The sequence below is a fragment of the Geotrypetes seraphini genome, chromosome 3 (assembly GCF_902459505.1).
Source record: "Geotrypetes seraphini chromosome 3, aGeoSer1.1, whole genome shotgun sequence".
NCBI classification, from domain to species: Eukaryota; Metazoa; Chordata; class Amphibia; order Gymnophiona; family Dermophiidae; genus Geotrypetes; species Geotrypetes seraphini.
In genome coordinates this window covers 192,321,801-192,342,912 of record NC_047086.1, presented here as the reverse complement: position 1 = coordinate 192,342,912, position 21,112 = coordinate 192,321,801, and the positions used below count along the sequence as shown (strand labels likewise).

The 21,112-nt window shown below is 43.9% G+C and overlaps 1 protein-coding gene across 1 annotated transcript in view; it reads left to right on the top strand.

The window, feature by feature from the left end:
- Positions 1-11,076: 11,076 nt before the first annotated feature.
- Positions 11,077-21,112, top strand: part of TESPA1 (thymocyte expressed, positive selection associated 1) — a 94,830-nt gene continuing 84,794 nt past the window's right edge. Inside the window, exon 1 of the mRNA XM_033938382.1 lies at positions 11,077-11,205. The gene's annotated coding sequence lies outside the window, so the exon portion shown is untranslated. The remainder of the gene's footprint in view (positions 11,206-21,112) is intronic.

Sequence of the window (21,112 nt, the reverse complement as noted above, 5' to 3'; positions counted from 1 at the left end):
TTATTCCCAAGATGTCTAAGTGGTATTCACTGATGACATCGTGGATGATAGGAAATTTTTTATTGATTGATCTGGCATTTTACTAGGACCAAGTTTCCATGTACTAGTCTGATAGTTGTAGCTGTAGTTTTATGAATTGCTTGATGGTGGTAGGCAGGTATTCGTGCGGGTATAGTTAGATTAGTGTTTTGCCCTCTTGAGTTTTCATCCTCTAGGCCAGTGTCCCGCAAACATATTTTTGCTTCAGCACACTAATGGAGCAAATGTTTTACTGTGGCACACCCACAACTCCACCACACACGAACCTCATCTCGTTTTCCCTGAGCTCAGGGGCTGTGTCTGGAGGGCCTCCAAATATGCATGGACGTCGACGCAATAACATTGCACGAATGTTCACATGCGCATGAGATCACATTGACGTCCACGCATGCCTGGAAGCCCTCCAGATACGGCCACATGCTCAGAGAAAATGAGATGAAATAGAGAGGAAGAGAGGCGCTGATGCTGGAAGTGACATTCATGTATCCATCAATCCCTGGCGGCACACCCAGAATCTTGCGCGGCACACGGTATGTGATTCACTGCTCTAGACGGATGAGGGGGGGGGGGTCTATGTTTCCTTTTTCCCCAGTTAATTGAGATGGAGCTTTGGTTTACTAAGCCATACCCAATTGTACCTGCAACTTTTAATTGTTTAATGAGCCAATTGGGGCCAATAATTGGCTACTAACAAGCAATTATTGTCACTAATTAGCACTAAAAGAATTTACATGTGTAACTTTCTAAGCGTATTCTATAAAATGGTGCATGCAATTTCTAATGCGCAGATCTGGAAAAGGGGGCATGGCCAAGGGAAGGGAATAGGCGGGCCAGGGCATGCTTATATAGAATCTGTGTATAGAGTTCTTTGTATGTCTGAACTTTGTAAGCCCCCCCTTTTACAAAACCACAGCACGGTTTTTAGCGCTGGCCACGGTGGTAACAACTCCGACGCTCATATGAGCGTCAGAGGTGTTACTGCTATGGCTGGTGCTAAAGACCACGCGATGGTTCTGCAAAAGGGAGGGGGGGTCACAAAGTTTATTTATACAAAACTCTACACCACGCTATGCTTTTGTAACACCATGTGTTTTAACAACTCTGAATAGTTTTGTGTCATCTGCAAATTTAATCACCATTTCTAGATCTTTTATAAATATGTTAAATATCACTAGCCCTACTACAGATCTTTGTGGCACTCCACTATTCAACTTCCTATCCTGAGTGAGATGATCATTTAACCCTACTCTCTGTTTTCTATTAACCATTCCTAATTTACCCCTACCCCCCTTTTTACTAAACCATGATGGAGGTTTCTACTGCAGCCCAGAGCGCTAAATGCTCCAATGCTCTTAGAATTCCTATGAGCGTCAGAGCATTTAGCGCTCCAGGCAACGGTAGAAACTTCTATCACGGCTTAGTATAAAAAAGGGGGGAGGAGTTGAGTAATTTTTCTCAGGAGTCTTTCATGTCTAAAGCAGTGGGTCTCGACCCAGTACTGGGTGACCCCTAACCATTCAGGTTTTCATGATATCCCTAACGAATGCTGCATTTTATTCAGATGGCCTAAGTTAAATCACCACCCTTAAAGATCTTATCTTAAATTGCTCGATCCCGGATCCTCAAAGGCAACACACAAGGCTCAATCTTTTCATCTACTTAGTGACTAACATGTCACTTCGTCACTGGATCAAAGTAATCTATATTCAATTTGTATGTTCAATTACTTTAAATCCTAATTTCTTTATAAATATTCATTATGGGGATCATAATAAAAGAAACAAACGTCTAAAAAGTGGCCTAAATTGGTACTTGGACGATCAAAAAAGCTTGATTGTCCAAGTACCCATAATCAAAGATGTATCTAAAACCAGTTTAGGCCTTTCCCCTTCCTCTAAACGTATAGAGCGAAAAGAGGCATTGGTAGAGGAGGGGAAAGAACGGAAGGTGGGCGGAAGGTGGGCAACCTAGACATAGGCATACAGCAGGTATAACCAAAAGTTTAGGCAAGATGTCTAGTCGCCACTTATAGGTTTTGACTTAGACCAAGTCAAAACAGGTATAAGTGCCAAAAAAGGGCCCGCTGAGCTGATTGCTGCAGCTCAGTGGTTCCAGCAACCTGCCTATCGCCTACTGCAACTATAGCTGCAGGAGAGATGGCTCATCTCTCCTGCCACAATGGTGATCGCCCACCCCCCTCCGAACTGCAGCACTTCGGGGTGAACATCGTGGCAGGGCATCTCCCCTGCCGGCGATCCTCACCCCGAAGTGCCATGGTTCGGAGGGGGTGGGTGATCACCATCGCAGCAGGAGAGATGAGCCATCTCTCCTACAGCGATCATCCCTTCCCCGCGACTTGATCTGGGCAGGAAAGAGCCCAAGCCCTCATACCCGGCGACACCCCCCCCCCCCAATAACATCAGGGCAAGAGAGAGCCCAAACCCTCTTGCGCCAGCGATCCCGAACTCCCGACTACAATCGGGCAAGAGGGAGCCCAAGCCCTCTTGCCCCGGAGATCCTGAACCCCCGACTACGATCAGGGCAAGAAGAAGCCCAAGACTTCTTGCCCCTACGATCCCGAACCCCCGACTATGATCAGGGCAAGAGGGGGCCCAAACCCTCTTGCCCCAGTGATCCCAACCCCCCCACCTCGATTATGAGCCCAAGCCCTCCTGGCCACGTGACCCCCCTACAAGATCAGGCAGGAGGGAGCCCAACCCATTCTGCCCAGGTGACCACCCTATACCCCACCCCCACTAAGATACTGGCAGGAGGGATCCAGGGTTTGGCCCATGTGCCTAAGGCCCCACCCACAGGAGGGTCCTAAGGCTACTGGGCTGAATCTGGTTGGCCCAGGCCATGCAACTTTTAATTGTTTAATGAGCCAATTGGGGCCATGGGTGTGGTTTGAGGCGCCTGGGCCAATCAGGCCATAAGGCCAGCCATTCGTGGGATGGCTGGCCTGCCGGACAGACAGGCTTGGGACCCGTCCATCCAGACATCTTTTACAGGTATGGGGAAGGGGATTGGGGATGAGGGATCAAGGGGTCGGGGGGGGGGGTTTCGCAGGTTGGCGGAGAGCTGATTGGGGGTTCGGGGGGGATTGTGGGAGGGTGGTGCATTGAGGGCAGGAGGGCTTGGGCTCCCTCATGCCCCGATCGTAGTCGGGTGGGGGGGGGGGGGGAGTTTGGATTCTGTAACTGGTGTTGTTTTTGACAGACACCGGTTACAGAATCCAGCTTTTAGGTGAAGGACTGGCTCCTCCTTTGCCTAAAAGCTCTTGTATTGGGCGTTTGAGACTTAGGCTGTTTTTGGTTGATTATATTTTGTTAGTGTAGACGTAGTGGTGGTCTGGGCGTTTAAACAGCTGAACGTAGAGGCAGGCCTTTATAAAAAAAAATCCTCCTTTTGGACGTTTTTTTGATATGGACATTTTCCCTGCTTCTACTTTCAGTGTTTAAAGTCTTAGGCCAAAAGGGGACTTAGACTTTTTTTTGATTATGCCCCTCCACATATTTAATTTTATTATTCGTTCAATTCTTCAGGAGAGCTTGGAACAGTTTACATTAATTTATTCAGGTACTCAAGCATTTTCACTGTCTGTCCCGGTGGGCTCACAATCTATCTTATGTACCTGGGGCAACGAGGGGATTAAGTGACTTGCCCAGGGTCACAAGGAGCAGCGTGGGATTTGAGCCCACAACCCCAGGGTGCTGAGGCTGTAGCTTTAACCACTGTGCCACACTCTTCCCCCAGATATTTGTGTTTGGCTTTGGGGTCAGTTTAAGGATAAGTATATTGTCTAACATGCTTCACTATTACTGTTTTTTCAAGACAACAAATCCCTATTATTTATCCACCACCTCTATCGACCACTATCAACACGATTTGTGCAAAAGTAATTAATCCCTAATGAATATGCATACCCTACTTTAGGCTGGCTCTTACAAAGCTGCGGTAGCGGTTTCTACCGTGGGCCAGCGAGGTAAATTCCTTTGAGCATCAGAGCATTGATCTCGTTGGCCAACGGTAGAAACCTCTACGGCAGCTTTCTAAAAGAAGCCCTTAACGAAACTAAATTGTTGTCAGCCACTCTTCATTTGAATCATTTCACTATACTCAAAGCATGCAAATGATACGTCAATAAAACAGTTCAAAAGTTGTTATATTTAAAGTGCCCTAAATGCTATGGCGCTCATAGAATATAATGGATGCCTTGGCATTTAGCGCACGCTAAATCGGTTAGCGTGCCTTAATAAAAGGAACCCTTAATAATTATTATATTGTTTTACTTTAATCACATTGTAGTTGCTACACTATAATTACACATTACATTCACCTCACATTCCCCAAACATGCTCATTAAAACTTATTACAAATTGTTTTAGGCCCGATCTATAGACTCAACAAAATCCTGTTCTTCATGCATAATTAACATACTATTGTGTTGACTGCAAGGAAAAAAGTCTTTAAACTGCACGTTTGCATGCCTGTCTCCTCCACTATATGTTAATCTCTCTCATGCATATTCATTAGGGATATCCTGAAAACTGGCTGGGGAATCCTCAGGATAGAGTCAAGCTCTAAAGCTTTCTAAACATCTGGATACACTACATCAGTTGGCTCACCTTTATACACATGTTTATTCACACGTTCAAATCTGTGTGCTCATTAGATAAACATAAAAAGTATAAAGAGATTTTTCTTGTATAAATAGTTTCCCTGGGTGTGACATTGGTCCGACATCTTACTTTAGAAGAGCACACGGACCTGTTAGTCAGAAAATGTTTCTCAGTCCTATGGAAACTCAGAACCATTAAAAAATATTTTGATGTAGCATCATTCCGTTTGCTGGTTCAATCTTCCATCTTAACAATTCTTGACTATTGTAATATTATTTATTTGGGAACATTCCAGAAAACCCTTAAAAGACTCTGAGTTATTCAAAATTCGGCAGTTCGTCTGATTTATGGTTTGAAAAAATGGGAACATATTAGTCCCTATTATCAAAAATCACACTGGCTGCCGATGGAAGCAAGAGTTTTGTTTAAATTTTCGTGTCTTTGCTTTAAACTAATATTTGGCTTGGCCCCAGCGTATTTGGTCTCTCACTTTTTCTTGATTCGCCTTAACAGGCTTACAAGTAGAATCCATATGTTTACCTACCCAACGATAAAGGCTTGTCTTATAAAAGATTCCTGGACAGAACTCTTGCTTTCCAGGCAGGTAAACTGAATGACTGGTTGGGTAATACTATCATGCGTGCTCCATCCTATTTTAGTTGTAGAAAATCAGTAAAAACGCAATTGTTTGATCGATTTGTAACGTAAGGATTCATTGTTTTACTTTTTATCCTGTATGTATGTATTTCAGGTTATTTGTATTGTTTTTTCGCTGATTGTCCAGCATTTCTTACTGTAAACCACCTCGAACTGTTGTAGCTATAATTATTATTTTATCATGTAATAGAGATTTCTACAGGTTAAAAAAAAAAAAGTGAGAAAAGAATCATTCCATTCATGGGAAACCAGAAATTTAGTCCTTTCCCCTTTAAGAAAAGGACACTAGCATTCTTTTTGTTTACAAGAAACTAGAGGTTACATGCAGACACCTGTTCGCCAGTCACAAACATGGTATCATCCGCCTCACCACCTGCTGTGGGCAGACAACCATCAAGACAGCTAGAAAACTCCAGCAAACTGTGATCTTGACTTTGGCATTTCTGTTGCAGTCACCCCAAAACAGGAAGCAGATGGAAACCATTGCAATGTACCTTATGGTAGTGGGGAAAATGATGTCAATTCACAGATGAGACAGGGAGAGGACGGTTGAGAATGTAATACGAAATGCATAGAGCAAGTTACTGCATAAAAACCGAGGCAGATCATCCCAAACAGGCTGAGCCAGTCTGTTTTACTCTACTGCATCTGTGGATTTGGTGAGCAGATTAGGGGTGTGCCCAAGATATGTGTTCTTCTTTTGTTGTTGTTTTTTTAAATTTTGTTGGAGTTTTTTGTTTGCTTGTTTTGCTTCATTTGATATACTTAAAACTAAAGAAAACAAAGTCAGAGCCAGGTCACTGCAGAACATAAAATCAAATTTCTAGGGCTCTGTTTCTATAGTCCCTTCCACTTGGACCTGTTTTTCCATATCCATGGTTTGAATACAGGACAGGAGTGATTTCTGGTACCCTGACTGAACTGGGAGAGGGGAGAAGCGCTGAAGAAAGTAGAAGAGAATGCTGGGATTGTAGAAGGGGGTATGGCAGAGTAAGAGAGAGAATATGTGATAGAAAGTTACCAGACGTCTGGGAAAACCAGAATATGTCCTATTTTTATAGGACTGTCCGGGTGTCCAGAGGGATTTCCAAAACCTGGCAGTTTGTTCAGGTTTTGGATCGCCAGCGGCAAATATAGATAAGTACCGTATTTTCGCGGATATAACGCGCACCCGTGTAAAACGCGCACACGGGTATAGCGCGCAGAAACCACAATATTATGTATAAAAACTTTTGTATACCGCGCTCACGCGTATAACGCGCGAGGGGTATGCACGGTAGGTAAAAACGCGTATAACGCGCGCGTTATATCCGCGAAAATACGGTAAACTTCCCCCGACCTTGAGAAAGATAGGCAAAATGCATTGAGAAGGGGAACCAGCAATGACAAAAGCTAAGTTATATTGAAATAATAAATTATTCTGTAACAATAAGTTTAGATATATAAAGATAAAATATATATAAAAAAAACTGAAAAAAATAATAGAAAAAATAATATAAAATAAATAGCAGCTAAGCTATTAAGGGAATAATGAAGAATATCACTGTTACCAATTTTGAATGAAATTGTGGAATCTGAACTCCCGTATAGCTTTCTAAAGCTGACTTTGAGCGTTGTTTGATTGGATAATTTTGTAATATAAGTGAGTTAGAAAAGTTTGGAGGATAACCCTATACTGGGCCAGACTGGGTCCATCTAGCCCAGTATCCTGTTTCCATCAGTGGTCAATCAGGGTCACAAGTATCATTTTATCAATCCCAGGAATGACTTCCCCCATGTCAGTCTCTATAATAGATTATGGACTTTTCCTCCAGGAGCTTGTCCAAACCTTTTTTAAAACCTAGCTACACTAATTGCTGTTACCAAATCCTCTGGTAACAAGTTCCAGAGCTTAACTGAAGTATCTGGGAGGAATAGGAGTCTGTGGCAACAGAAGCTGATCAGAATGAAGTTCCTGACCATCTGCCCTGCTTTATTGCCACATTCTAGAATATTAACTTAGGGCTGGATTCTCTAATATCGCAGGTAAAATCTGATGGGTCGCTGTAGCAGCTGTAAATCTAATGATCCAAGAAAGACTAGCCATTCTCAAAAAACCGTGCATTCAAATGAGGTTTGTGGAGGGTTGCCAAATTTTCATGAGATCAGTTGCTGGTGATAGCAATTGGCCCATGCATAAAATAGTCCATAGAAAGAGGCATAAATGTGCACATGTGCTGGGAAAACTTACACAGTAGGCACACATATCATTGGTGTGCCTTATTGGTGCACAATATGGGCTTTTGATTTTACACCACATGACAAATCCTGGTATGCTTTGCAGGGTTTTCTCTCCGTAGAGCAAGTAAATGCCTATGAATGTCATACACATGCACCCAAGGATGGCATGGGTGGATAGGAGGGGCAGAGAACTACCAGCAAAGGCTATGTCATTGTGTCAATCAAAAGTGTGCCAGTGCTATTGGATGGAGAAGGGAGGGGAGGGGAGGTGCACTTGTCAGCTTTCAACAAACGTGTATAAACCACGCCTTTACTACACAAGCTCAAGAAGCGTTCGTTTGAGATTTTTTCCCCATTACTATTATACTACTATAATTTATGTGAATAATGTGTTTATTTAAAAATTTTTTATCATGAGCCATAGCCAGATACATGCGCCGGAGATGTGCTTTTCACTGCTGGTAATTTTTGGTTGTTAAAAGTCAGTGCTTTGGAGAACTACCTGGCGATGATAGAAAATCGCCTGGCGTGCTCATTTAAATATTCAATGAGCCCATTTTACTACCATGAGCCTCCCATGGCCATGCCTTTTGAGTTCAGCACTATAAAATTTAGGCGTTCATTTTATAGAATAGGGCAGTGTGTTGCAAACATTTTAAGCTGTGGCACATTAATCTCAGGGTAGTGGTTGGAGGGTACCCGGAAATACCCGGACGTCGACACAATGACATCACGCACATGCAAGGATGTCCTCCAGCCGTGGCCATGAGCCTCCTAATACTGCCGATGGTGGTGGTGGGGGGGGGGGGAAGGGGGTGCTGCAGAAAGAAAAGTGAGGAGAAGGAGCACAGGCACTGGCGCAGGCTGACTGACTACAGGACGTGCTTTTCGCCGCAAGAGACACGTCCTGTAAGCAGTGGCCGGCATCGGCACCTCTCCTCCTCACCAGCATCTTGCGGCATACCTGGAATCTGCCAGGAAACAGAGTTTGCGATACACTGGAATAGGACAATGGTTTCCAACCTTTTTCATGTAAAAGGCCACAGTGTGAACACGAGAAAGCTCTGAGGGCCTCCAAAAGATTTTGAGCTTATGCATACTACTAATTTTGTAAACCACCTTGCCCTGCTTGTTCGGACTGGGTATTAAACGTTAAAAATGAATACTAATACTGATTTTACAACACTTCAAGGATATATTTTCATGGGGATCTAAGGATTAGTGAGGGGAGAATAGAGGTTAGGGAGAGCAGGACTTGGGCATAGAGATCAGTGGAGAAGCAGGGAGGAGAGAAAGGTATGGAGAGGGAGCTAAAAGAGGCACAAGTGCATTTCAGAAGATAGAGGAGAGAGGTATATGTATCATTACAAAAACCTTAAGAGGGGTCTCACCAATTGGTTTGGTCCTAAGCCTTACAATTCTCTACAGTCAGGCCTGGGTGAGGATTAAGAGAGGGAAGGACCTGAACAGGAGGAAATGCCCCCAATCCACCCTCCCACCATAACCCTCCCCCCCTTTTCAGATCTGCTCAGAAACAATTAGGTACTATTCTATAACTGGGTGCTTAAGTGTAATTCCACATGGATCTCCATTTTGGTTCATTGCTTCCATTATAATACTTTTCTGTGCTGAAAAATCGGTACAGAAATAGTGCATAAAATTAGGTGACATATATAGAATTCTCTAGATAATCCATACCAAATCAATACTCCAGGCTCGGGTACTCCTGCCAAATGCTCAACTGCAACATTGTACATAAGAAAAACCATTAAATTATTAAGTGGCTGGGTAGTGGGCAACAGACTCCTGGCTTGGTGCTGCTGCAATGGTTGTGTAGTAAGCTCCTCCCACAAGCATCGCCCTCTCAGCGGAGCTCCCAGACTTAAGGCAGGAAGAATTTCTCTGCCCCAGCCTTGGTTTGTCCTGTGGGCCTCATATTAGTTGGGTGGGGGGTTTTCCTCAGTGCGCAGTACCATGTTATAGCCAGTTCTGTGTGCTACAGTCACTCCACCTTTTTTTAAAATTTATAACTGAGTTCTTCACAGCTCTTGCTTTCATACCTTTCGGATCACAAGGGAATACACAATCTGCAGGGGACTCACCCAACTGGAGGTTCCAGATGTATAGTGCTCGTTGACACTATATCAGAGATGCCAAGAGTGAACCATCGCATAGACTGGGATTTTTCAGATGGTACATCCAGGGTATAAATCCAGAATGATTTAAATATAGTATTGCTTTGCAAATGAATCAAGGCAGCGTTAAATGATACTGGCTGGAGCCTCTGAAAGAATACAGAAAAAGTGGAGAGCAATTTGGGTAAATATTTCGAGCTGAAAATTCTTTTCCACCCAAGTATGTATATCAGTTTCAGAGCACGTGTATTTGTAGTATAGGGAAAAGGGACAGGGCAAGGGGAAGCAGTAGGCAGGAAATTGTGCTCAGATTTTTCATACTGGTTGGGCCACTCGGCTTACCTCTCTATGCTTCTCATGAAAGCAGTGATCAAGATCAGTTGCACTGGTACTGAAGTTCTGATGAGTGAGAAATAGGGCTCAAAGAGTGCAAGAATGAGAAAGCTTTCAAACGAATGAGACATGTCCCTAATGAGCGAGACTTAGCATTTCTGCTATATGCTGTTCTGTAGGACTGATATTACTTGTTCCACTTTAAAACACAGTATTGACAACTTATTTAGGTCAAAGCTTAAACCTTTCTTTAGTCACATGGCCCTTCTGGAATTCATCCTACAGATGATGCAGATTGCAAACTGGAGAATCCTGCTTCTGCAGCAGGATGAAAGAGGTTTAAAGCTTCAAAGACTTCCTCCTTATTCCTCTGGCATAATGATAAGCCAGGGAGCTTCCTTTCTTCAAATTTAAATTAGCGTTGCATGTCTTCCAGGGGAAGGCTTGCACTACCTCCTTCCTCTTCGCTGGGGAGCGTGGTGGAGGCTGCAGGAAAGCCGCCATATCCCCTCATCCCTAGGGCCCAATTCAAGAGCCAGCTTTCATTGGAGTTGGGCAAAGCTATGTCCAACCATCTAAAAATTCCTTATAGGAAATGCCCAAACGGAAAAACATATCCTAATCAGGACAAAACCAAAGGAAAGAGAGGGAAGGGTGTGACTATCTTTCAAATATACACACAGAAGCTCAGTTCCTGGCTCAAACACAAAAAATTGATCCTTTTTTTTTTTTTGCACACAAATAAAGTTTAACTCACAATCACATACCCAAACACAGCATCCCCATGTCTCTCTCTCTCTCTCACACACACACACACACACACATTTTGGCAGTTTGTACTGTTTGTAAAAGAATGTCTTTGGAAACTTTGTGTACCCCTTGGAGTGCATCTTTCCAACATTTTTAATGTCACTTTCCTGAGTTCAGGATGTGGGTAACCAGTTTGCGGTTTTCTTTTCTATTTCCCCTGACTTTGGAAAAAACAACAACACACACACACACACCGAAGAATAAAGCACATTCTACTTCCTCTTTCTTCACTGATGTCAGAACGAGGACAGGACGGAGAGAAGAACGAGGGTTCAGGGACCTTGTCAGCAGGAGGACTAGCTGGGGCCAGAGGATGCCTGTGCCCTGAGCAAGGGTCAGTGGGCACTGGAGACCCCCCTTGCTGTGGGCAGGAGGGGTCCCTGTATGTGGTAAGTTCTTGCCCTCACTTTGTTTCCCTTATATATGACGCAGACTCCTGGGCACTTTTATCTCGTTGCTTTTGGATTCTAACTCTTGTGGTTTGGAGGTGTCATGATGCGCACTGGGCTGGGGTGAAAGTAGTTTTTGTTGAGTGGATATCAGTGTGGCAAGGGGAAGTTGGCGCTGCTTATTTCAGGGGACTTTTGGAGGGCGTGGGAGATAAAAGATATAAAAGATATGGGATGGCAATGTAGTTTACATGGAGGAAGGAAAAGAACAAAGGGGGGAGGGGGTTGCATCCAAATTAAACTTGAAACAGTTTATGAAATAAAAAGTGGATTTTTAATATTCTAAAACATAAGAACATAAGAATAGCCGTACTGGGTCAGACCAATGGTCCATCAAGCCCAGTAGCCCGTTTTCATGGTGGCCAATCCAGGTCACTAGTGTTCAAGTGTCTGGTTGGTGGAAATAAGTTCCTGAGGATGGTAAAGGTTTTTGAGTATTCAGGTGTACGGAGGGATTTCAGAGTGTAAGCATGTTTGGGTGTTGGAAGGGGTATTAGAATTTGGCTGTACTTGGAGAGGGAGTTGAAAAAGGAGTTGGGGGTTGTATGTATTTCTGAAAGGAACGGTATGGTTGTCAGCAGTGGAATAGGCCTCTGGTGGGTCTCTAATGGACAACTTAAGATGCCCCCTACCCCCTGTAACATCATGTTGCCCAAGATAGTAGGAAGGGGCAGGGGTTTCCTTTTAGAGCTCTAGTCAGAGTGAAGGATAGGGTGTGGGGGGTATATATGATAATTGAGGGGTGTCTGGAGCAGGGTATATGTGTGGGTGTCTCCAACTGGGGGGTGGGGTAGTGTGAGGGGTGCTTGTGGGTTTTGGAAGGGTTGGTAGCTGGGATAGGAAGGGTAGGTGTGGCATGTCAGCTGTGAGTGCAGCTAGGTAGAGATGTCAGGAAAGGAATGGTGTGTGTGTTGTCTAGTCTAAGGCTGGGATCTGGAGCAGTAGCAAGTCCAAGGCTGATGTCATGGGTGCAGTGAAAGTTCAGACAATAACCTTTCTCCCATCCCTCCACAGCAAATAAAAGTTATGAGTCTAGGGAGCTGGGAGTAAGTAGGCATATCAGACAAGGTACTAGTGTTACTGTGCTGCCTCTGATCCCTTCCTTGCATTGGTATCAGAAGGGGCAGAGGTAGGGTTACCACATGGCTCCAGAAAAAGGAGGACAGATTGAGACATCTGGGTTTTATTTCCATGAAAATAAAACCCAGATGTCTCAATCTTTCCTCCTTTTTCTGGAGCTATATGGTAACCCCAGGCAGGGGGTGACCACCATTGAATATTTTCTTTAAAAAAAAAAAAATCTTTATTGATTTTCCACATATCAACAGTGCAATACACAAGTATATAAACATATAATAAATCAAGAAAAGCACATTCATCTTACAGACATACATGAGCAACCATTTTAGCCCACCCACCCAATAACTAATCAATAAAAACACAAATACATATGGCCTCTTTTACAAAGCTGCGCTAGCGGCTGCTGCGCAGCAACAGCCCCGAAGCCCTTTAAATCTCTATGGGCTTCGGGGCCGTTAGCGCGGCTTTGAAAAGGGGCCGATAGATTTTTTTTTTTCAATAACCTTTCCCTATTTAAAGTAGTAATGTAATCCCACCCTGGATGTAAATACTCAAAAGGCTAAAATTAAGATAGAAATATCCCCCTCCCCCACCCTCTCACCCTTCCCTGGAAGTGTAGGGAAATAAACAGTAATTAAAGACAAAAGACAACTTTAATGAAGAAATAAAAGATGTCAATGGTCCCCAAACCAATTTAAAAAATTGCTATGCCCCAACATACCAGCCTTCATTTTCTCATACCTATAGCTTGAACATAAATTCGCCCACCAAAAAGGAAAATTGAAGCGTTCATAATTTTTCCAATTACGAGTTACCATCTGCATTAAATATTTTCAATGTCATATTTTGGGAGGTCTCTAATGATCTTCTTGCGAAGCTTTACGTTGATCTTGCCTGTCAAAAGCTCATGGTCACTTCCATAATCAGCTCCTGATATAGTTCTTGAAGTCATAACTGCAGATTCCCATCTCTGTCCCATGCAGGTCTAAACTAACTAAGCTAAAAAAAGCAAAGTAACTAAAAAAACCAGCAGATAAGATATTCTACGTTTCTCTTCCCCTTAGTAGGTCCTAATTCAACATCTATTCAGGACAAGGAGCAGCTGAGTTCTGGATTAACTTTTGTAGCTTTGCTTCTAATCTAAAGCCATGTCAGCTACATCTCCTGGATGAGCCACCCTGCACTTATTCTGCCCTTTTAACTGAAAAGTAACTGAGCAACAGAGCAGTTTCTAACTTCCTAATAAAAAGACCTTTCAAAAATGTACTCTGTAGGGCTACTTTTGCTAGCATATAATCTTAAACACAAATGCAATCATATCTTGATTACTGGATCAGGCCAAATGTTCATCTAATCCAGTATCCTGCTTCTAACAGTGGTCAATCCAGGTTGCAAGAACCTGGCAGAATCCCAGAGAATTAGAACAACTCACGTATAATGAGAAAAATGAAAATAAGGACCAGTGCTCTCAAAATCTTACGGCACAGCAAACATACACTTCTGATCAGACGTGCAGAGCCCCTAAAAAAGCACAACTAACTTTCATGGGGTTATTCAGGATCTAGCACATATAGCAACATTCCCTTGAAAAGATCACCTCGAGGTAGGAAAAAAAGCCTCAGAGCCTCTCCTCCACCAGCCGACAATGGGCTAGATCAGGGATGGGCAACTCCGGTCCGCGAGGGTCGGAATCCAATCGGGTTTTTAGGATTTCTCCAATGAATGTGCATGAGATCTATTTGCATGCACTGCTTTCAAAGCATATTCATTGGGGAAATCCTGAAAACCCGATTGGATTATGGCCCTCGAAGACTGGAGTGGCCAATGTCTGGGCTAGATTCACTAACCTGACTCTTCGTGCCTGATCCGAGGCCAATCCGTGCAAGCCCGACCAATTCAGGAAACAAAAAAATTAAAATGAGGGCGATCAGAGAAACGCTTCCCTCGGACCGCAAGGATTGCTAGTGTGCGATCCTGATGCAAGTGCAGACCATCTGCTTTCCCTGTAGATGGTCTGCGCATGCCTTTCTGCTCCTGACTTTTGTTTTTGCTGGGTGGTTGTTTTTTTTTTTACTGGCAATTTATTGACTCTCCTGCTCTCTACCATCCTTCCCCGCAGTGCGAGTCCGTGGTTTTAAAGCAGGGCTGCACTGCGGGGAAGAGTGGCAGAGAGCAGGAGAGTCGGGGCGGCAAGAGCAGGGCTCGGCTGGAAGGGGCAGAGAGCAGAGTGGCAGAGATGGGCTGCAGGGCTGGGATTTCAGGCTCGAGGACAGTCAGAAAGGACGTTTGCGACTGGTCCCCAACAGTCGCTTTCTTGCGTTGATCGGCCAGCCCAGTTGGTTTCAAAAATGTCTTTAGTTAATCGCATCCCTGCCTACTTTGCATGCCGTTCCCCTCATTTGCATGCACGGATCAGAATCAGATCGGCACAGAGGTATGTGAATTGGGCCGGAGTAAAATCGAGTCGCAAACCAATCGGTACACGATCGGCTTGCTTAGTGAATCTAACCCAATGTGGCTATTGAAAAAGTGGATACTATCATGGGGTGAAGTTAAGTCACAGGTATAAAAAAACCTCCTCGATTGATATTTTACTAAGAAAAAGCTTTGTGCAAAGCAGACTTATGGGTACTGAATGAAGGAGTACTTATCTGGGGCTAGAAGCACACCACACACTGAAGATGGCCAGCGTTTCGCCAATCATTAGCTGCCTCAGGATGTGAAGGTGGTTAATCATATAATCACTATTATCTCCTATAAAAGAGAAATGCTAGATCAAGTAGATCTTTGTTTTAGTCGTATCAGAAGTAGAGACTACACGGATCTCCAGGGCCTGCAGTCAATTGCTGTTAGAACCACCAGTCTTAGCTATTGGCTTACTTGCGGGCTTTCATTGATCCAAAAGATTCTCCTGAATGACTAAATCACGTTGAGAATCATGCAGAGGTCAGATTAAACAAACAATGATAATTGTAGAAAAGCTCTATCCTGAAGAAGCCCTCAATGCAATACGAGAGCGAAACAGAGATCTTCCGTCAACAGCTGAGCTAAGTATTATGAAATAAAAAAGAACAATAGCAAATAAATAAAAACAAGTAAAAAATGAATAAAAATTAAAAGTAGTCATTTAAAAATTTATAAATTAAGAAAAAGAGAAGTAGTTGGATCAATGATAGCCCGCAAATAAGCCAATAGCTAAGACTGGTTCTAACGCCCTGGAGATCCATGGTCTCTACTTCTGATATGACTAAAACAAAGATCTACTTGATCTAGCATTTGCCTTTTATAGGAGATAGTAGTGGGTACACTTGAAAAAAATAAAGGAGTAATGGTTAATCGTGTAAAACATGAAAAATACCCCTCACTGTCGGTGGAGGAGGGGCTCTGAGGCTTTTTCCTACCTCGAGGTGATCTTTTCAAGAGTAAGCTGCTATATGTGCTAGACTTTGGGATCCTGAATAACCCCATGAAAGTTAGTTGTGCTTTTTTAGGGGCTCTGCCCGTCTCATCAGGAGTGTACGTTTGCTGTGCCGTAAGATTTTGAGAGCGTTGGTACTTAGAATCCTAGAGATAAACTGGATTTCACGCTACCAACTTTAGGGATAAGCAGTAGCTCTCCCTGAGCATTTACCTCCCAGAAACTTGGCCAAACCTTTTTTAAATCTAGTTATAACTGGTTTTTTTTACCACTTGGTTTGGTAATGAGTTCCAGACCTTAACTATTCGTTGCATGAAAAATGTATTTTCTCCTATTTATTTTAAAAGTATTACTATTTATTTCTTTAGAGCCAGATACACTAAATAGTTCCCCTTCCTCCATCCCCTCATTTTGTATCTATGAGAACAATGCTTAGTATTTAGGCCCCATAATTTGTTTGAAAGAGTGATAGAGGTATGGAACAATGTTTTGGTGGAGGTAGTGATGGCAAAAACTGGCATGGGAATTCCGGAAGGCATGAAATGAGCAGAGGAGACCATTAGCTGTGGGTGCAAGACTGAAATTGTAGGCCGTATGTTATTCCAGGAGGACCAAAGAAAGGGCTTCAGAATAAAAGAGGATGGATTGAGATAGCCGTGCTTTACTCCCATCGACAGAAATGGAAGTAAAACCTGGATGTCTCAATCTGTCCTCTGTTTTCTGGAGCCACCTTAACCAAAGAATGGGTAGACTGGACAGGCCTGGAGAGATCTTTCTGCCTTTCTATCTTCTATCTCTACAGAGGCTTAATAGTTTTCCTTTAGCTGCTGTTGGCAGAATGTAAACTGATTTTCTCACTGTGGTCGGCTGAGTTTAATAACACGGAGATCTCTGGAGGCAGAGAATAGGTATCATACAATGACTGCCCACGTTAGAGTACTGAGGAAGGTGAAATAGTTTCCTGTGGTTTCCATCGCATACAAGTTTTATTTTTAGACACATTCTTGCTCATAATAACGCAAGCATACCCATATCAACCTGTTTGTCTAAACTATTTTCCAGCCTGTGTTGTGGACTGAGCAGACAGATGGCATAGTTGGTTTGGAAAGTAAGAAGACATTTGCATATTAAGATTATTCTCTTTCAGATTCCCTGCACTTGAGAGATTTTTGCAGTGCCATTACGAAAGGCAAACCTTCCTGCAGTTCTCTACTCAGTCACGTTCCCTGGGGATAAGCTTCCCACCTAAGCCATGTAGAGCAGGGCCGCCATCAGAAATTTCTGGGCCCCTTACTGAGCAATCCTATTGGGCCCCCCACGCACCCCTTCCCCCCCCCCCGACCCCCCCTTCTTCCATGGGCCGAATACACACATACTTTTCTCTGTCGCCGCACTCTTTGACCAAAAGATTTGTAAGCCTGCAACCACGCCAAGGTAGACTCTTTCAGCAGGGCCCTAACCTAACCTAAACTAAACTAATCTATACCTATCTATTCTAAACTAACATATGTCTAATACTGAACTAATAACAAACTAACAAACATCTGCATAATAAATAACTAATAAATAATAGTGCTAGTAGCTATAATTCACTTTTGAATGTAAAATCTCAGTTAAGGATTTCTTTTGACCTTTGTAGGCCTGAAGTAGATCACAATTGCACAATATTTTTTGTAACAAGTATTAAATGTGTTTTTATAAATACTGTAAGCTTAATAAATATATAAAAAAAACTACACATCTGAGCGCATATCTAAACATACACATCTGAGCGCATATCTGAACATACACATCTGTATGATCCCATCCTCCTCAGCTTGCCTATAGCTGCATCATGCATGTTAAAAATGTACGATATGTTGATATGTGTACCTTCCTTCCTTCCCATCCATCCTCCTCAGCCTGTCCTTACACATCCACAGCTGCATGTTAATGATGATGTATATGTTATGATGATAAATAAGTGCATATGAGCACATCATTAACATGCAGCTATTGATGAATATATAATGATGTTATGAGTGTGCACCTCTTCCTTCCCATCCTCCTCAACATGTCACATACAGCATGTTACATTACACAGACTTTGTGTAATGTAACATGCTGTATGTGACATGCTAAGGATTCCGCGAGGAATCCCCTCCGTCCCCGCCCGTCCCCGTGAGGAATCCCCTCCGTCCCCGCCCGTCCCTATAAACTACAGAAATAGTTATTTCATTTAATTATGCTACTGAATTAAAGGCTCTGGTAGAAACCCATTTAAAAATAAGCAAAAAGACTTTATTAATTTGGAAATATTAATTGGGAAGAATACATACTTTGTAAACGGGTTTCTACCAGAGCCTCTAATGTTTATAAATTTTTATCAACACAACTAATATACTACTTTATCCTGAAGCAAAAAAAAAAAAAATGAATTTTTTTCCTACCTTTGTTGCCTGGTTTCTGCTTTCCTCATGTTCTCATTTAATTCCTTCCATCCACTGTCTCTCTTCTTTCTGCGTCTTCCATTTGCTCTGTTACTGTGCCTCTCCCTTTCTCCCCCCTCCCAAATTGGTCTGGCACCCATCTTCTTCCCTCCGCTCCCCCCATAGTTTGGCATCTCTGTCTTCTTCCCTGCCAGTGTCTTCTCCCCACTCTCTCTTCCCCATTTCCTTTCAGCATCCTTCTCCCCCCATCTTCCCCATGTTCTGTCAGCATCCTTCTCCCCCCTCTGTCTTCCCCATTTGCTTTCAGTGTCTTTCTCCCCCCTGTCTTCCCCATGTCCCTTTCAGCGTCCTTCTCCCCCCTCTGTCTTCCCCATGTGCTTTCAGCGTCCTTCTCCACCCCTTTGTCTTCCCCATATCCTTTCAGGTCCTTCTCCCCCCTCTGTCTTCCTCATGTGCTTTCAGCGTCCTTCTCCCCCCTTGTCTTCCCCATGCCCTTTCAGCTTCATTCTCCCTCCATCTTCCCATGTCATTTCAGCGTCCTTCTCCACCCCTTTGTCTTCCCCATGTCCTTTCAGGGTCCTTTACCCCCTCTGTCTTCCCCATGTGCTTTCAGCATCCTTCTCCCCCCCCCCCCGTCTTCCCCATGTCCTTTCAGCGTCCTTCTCCACCCCTTTGTCTTCCCCAGTGCTTTCAGCGGCCTTCTCCCCCCTCAGTTTTACCAATTTCCCTTAAGCGTCTTTTCTTCTCCACTCCACCTTTCCTCCCTTTCTCCCTTCCTGCCCCTTACCTTTGTGGCGCTTCCCCACCCAACCGACAACAGAACAGGCCCGGTCGGACAAACCTCCCTGCCCTGTAGCCGCAAATCTAAATTACCTTCTTACAGCAGCTGGAGTATTGAAGCTGCTGTAAGAAGATAATTTAGATTCGCTGCTAAAGGGCAGGGAGGTTTGTCGGCCGGGCCTGTTGTCGGTCGGTCGGGGGAAGCGCCACAAGGCTAAGGGGACCTAACCGGCTGTGCACACTCCCCCCCATGGCTGCACCGGGGCGGACCGCCCCCCCCCCCTTTGGTACACGACTGCCTTTTCCCTACCTGCCCTGCCGCAAGCAGCCGACCGGAAGTCTTCCCGATGTCAGCGCTGACGTCGGAGGAAGGGAGGGCTTTGCTTAAGCCCTCCCTCCGACGTCAGCGCTGACATCGGGAAGACTTCCGTTCGGCTGTGTGCTGCGGCAGGGCAGATAAGGAAAAGGAGAGGAGATTATGCTTGCGACCCTGGGGAAGCCCAGGCCCCCTGTCAGCTCCGGGCCCCTGAATGCAGGACTGGTAGTACTGCCCTGATGGCGGCCCTGATGTAGAGCATACATATATGACTGCTTAGGGCATAATATAATGCTGTCTGGACAGGTGCCTGTCATTGGCAGGGGAAGACAGACATGGGTTGGAGGGAAAGCTGAAAGAGTAGCAAGAACTATAGCTTCTAAGTCAGTGGTCTCAAACTTGTGGCCCGCCAGGCACTATTATGAGGCCCTCGGTATGTTACCATTGTTCTGGAACGTTGCCCGCCTCACTGTTGTAACCTCACACAAGCATTTTCCTGTGTCTGTACGCAATTGTGAGATGGAATGGATAGGACAATCGTGTACAGACACAGGAAAGCGCTTGTGTGAGGTTACAGCAGTAAGGCGGGCAATGTTCCATAATGTAAGGTAACCATTGGAGGCAGTGCAGCTTGTGCGTGTGTACATAATCTCGTAAACTCTCTTGAAATTCGGCATCTCTCCTGATGGTGACTGCTTGATGTAAGATGGCAGTTGTGTCCGGTGCTGGAGGAGGTGAGAGCTGAAGGCGGTTGCGGACATGACCACCAGACACTTTTAAGGCACAAGTTTTCCAGGCACAAGTCGGATATTGATTCTTCCCTCTACAAAAATGCCTAGATGACTATACCAAAATCTTGTCTATTGCAGTTGATACTTTAGAATCTAAATTACAATTTTGCATGAGGTAAAACTCTTTATAGTTTATAAATCGTTCCTTAATTGCTTCTGATAATTTCAGCTATACACAGCTGAAAGCAGTGCAACATGCAGAAAATGAAAAACTATCTAAACTTCACTTTCTGCATGTTGCACTGCTTTCAGCTGTGTATAGCTGAAATTATCAGAAGCAATTAAAGAAAGATTTATAAACTATAACAAGTTTTACCTCATGCAAAGTTGTCATTTCTTTAATAAGACATTAACTATTTTTTTTCTGCAGCCTTCCAAGTACCTACAAATCCAAAATGTGCCCCTGCAAAGGGTTTGAGTTTGAGACCGCTGTTCTAAGTTATCCCCTTTCCGGAAGGAGACATCTTGGCCAGTCATGTTTTGAACTTATATTCATAAACAGTAACGTGTTTATTGCAGTGGCGTAGCAGGAGGGTGGGGAGAGGGGAGGGAAGTAGCTCACTTTGAATTCCAGCCCTCTCATATTGTGGCTATAGCTGGAGGAGATCCTCAAGCCCTGCCAGCCGAAGAGGTTCTCTACCGGCATTCCATCTGTCAGGATCATTTTCTGTGGGGGTCGCCACCACAGCTGCTGGGCTAGTAATGCTGTCCAAATCCACAATGTTCATGTGTTAGTGAAAAACTATAAGCCGGTGCACTTATCTCATGTCTTCTGGGTTCTTTAGTTTTCACAATGGCACTGAATGCACGCTGAAGGAACTTGGCAGTACGGGTTTTCTGAAGCAGCCTCAGCGAAACACAGAAGACATGAGATAAGTGCACTGGTTTATATTTTTCACTAATATATGAACATTGTGGATTTGGGTGGCATTACTAGCACAATGATTGGAAGTAGTTGAGACAAGCCATAGGAAATACCTTTGGGCAGTGGTCTCTTAGACCAGTGTTTTTCAACCTTTTTACACCTATGGAC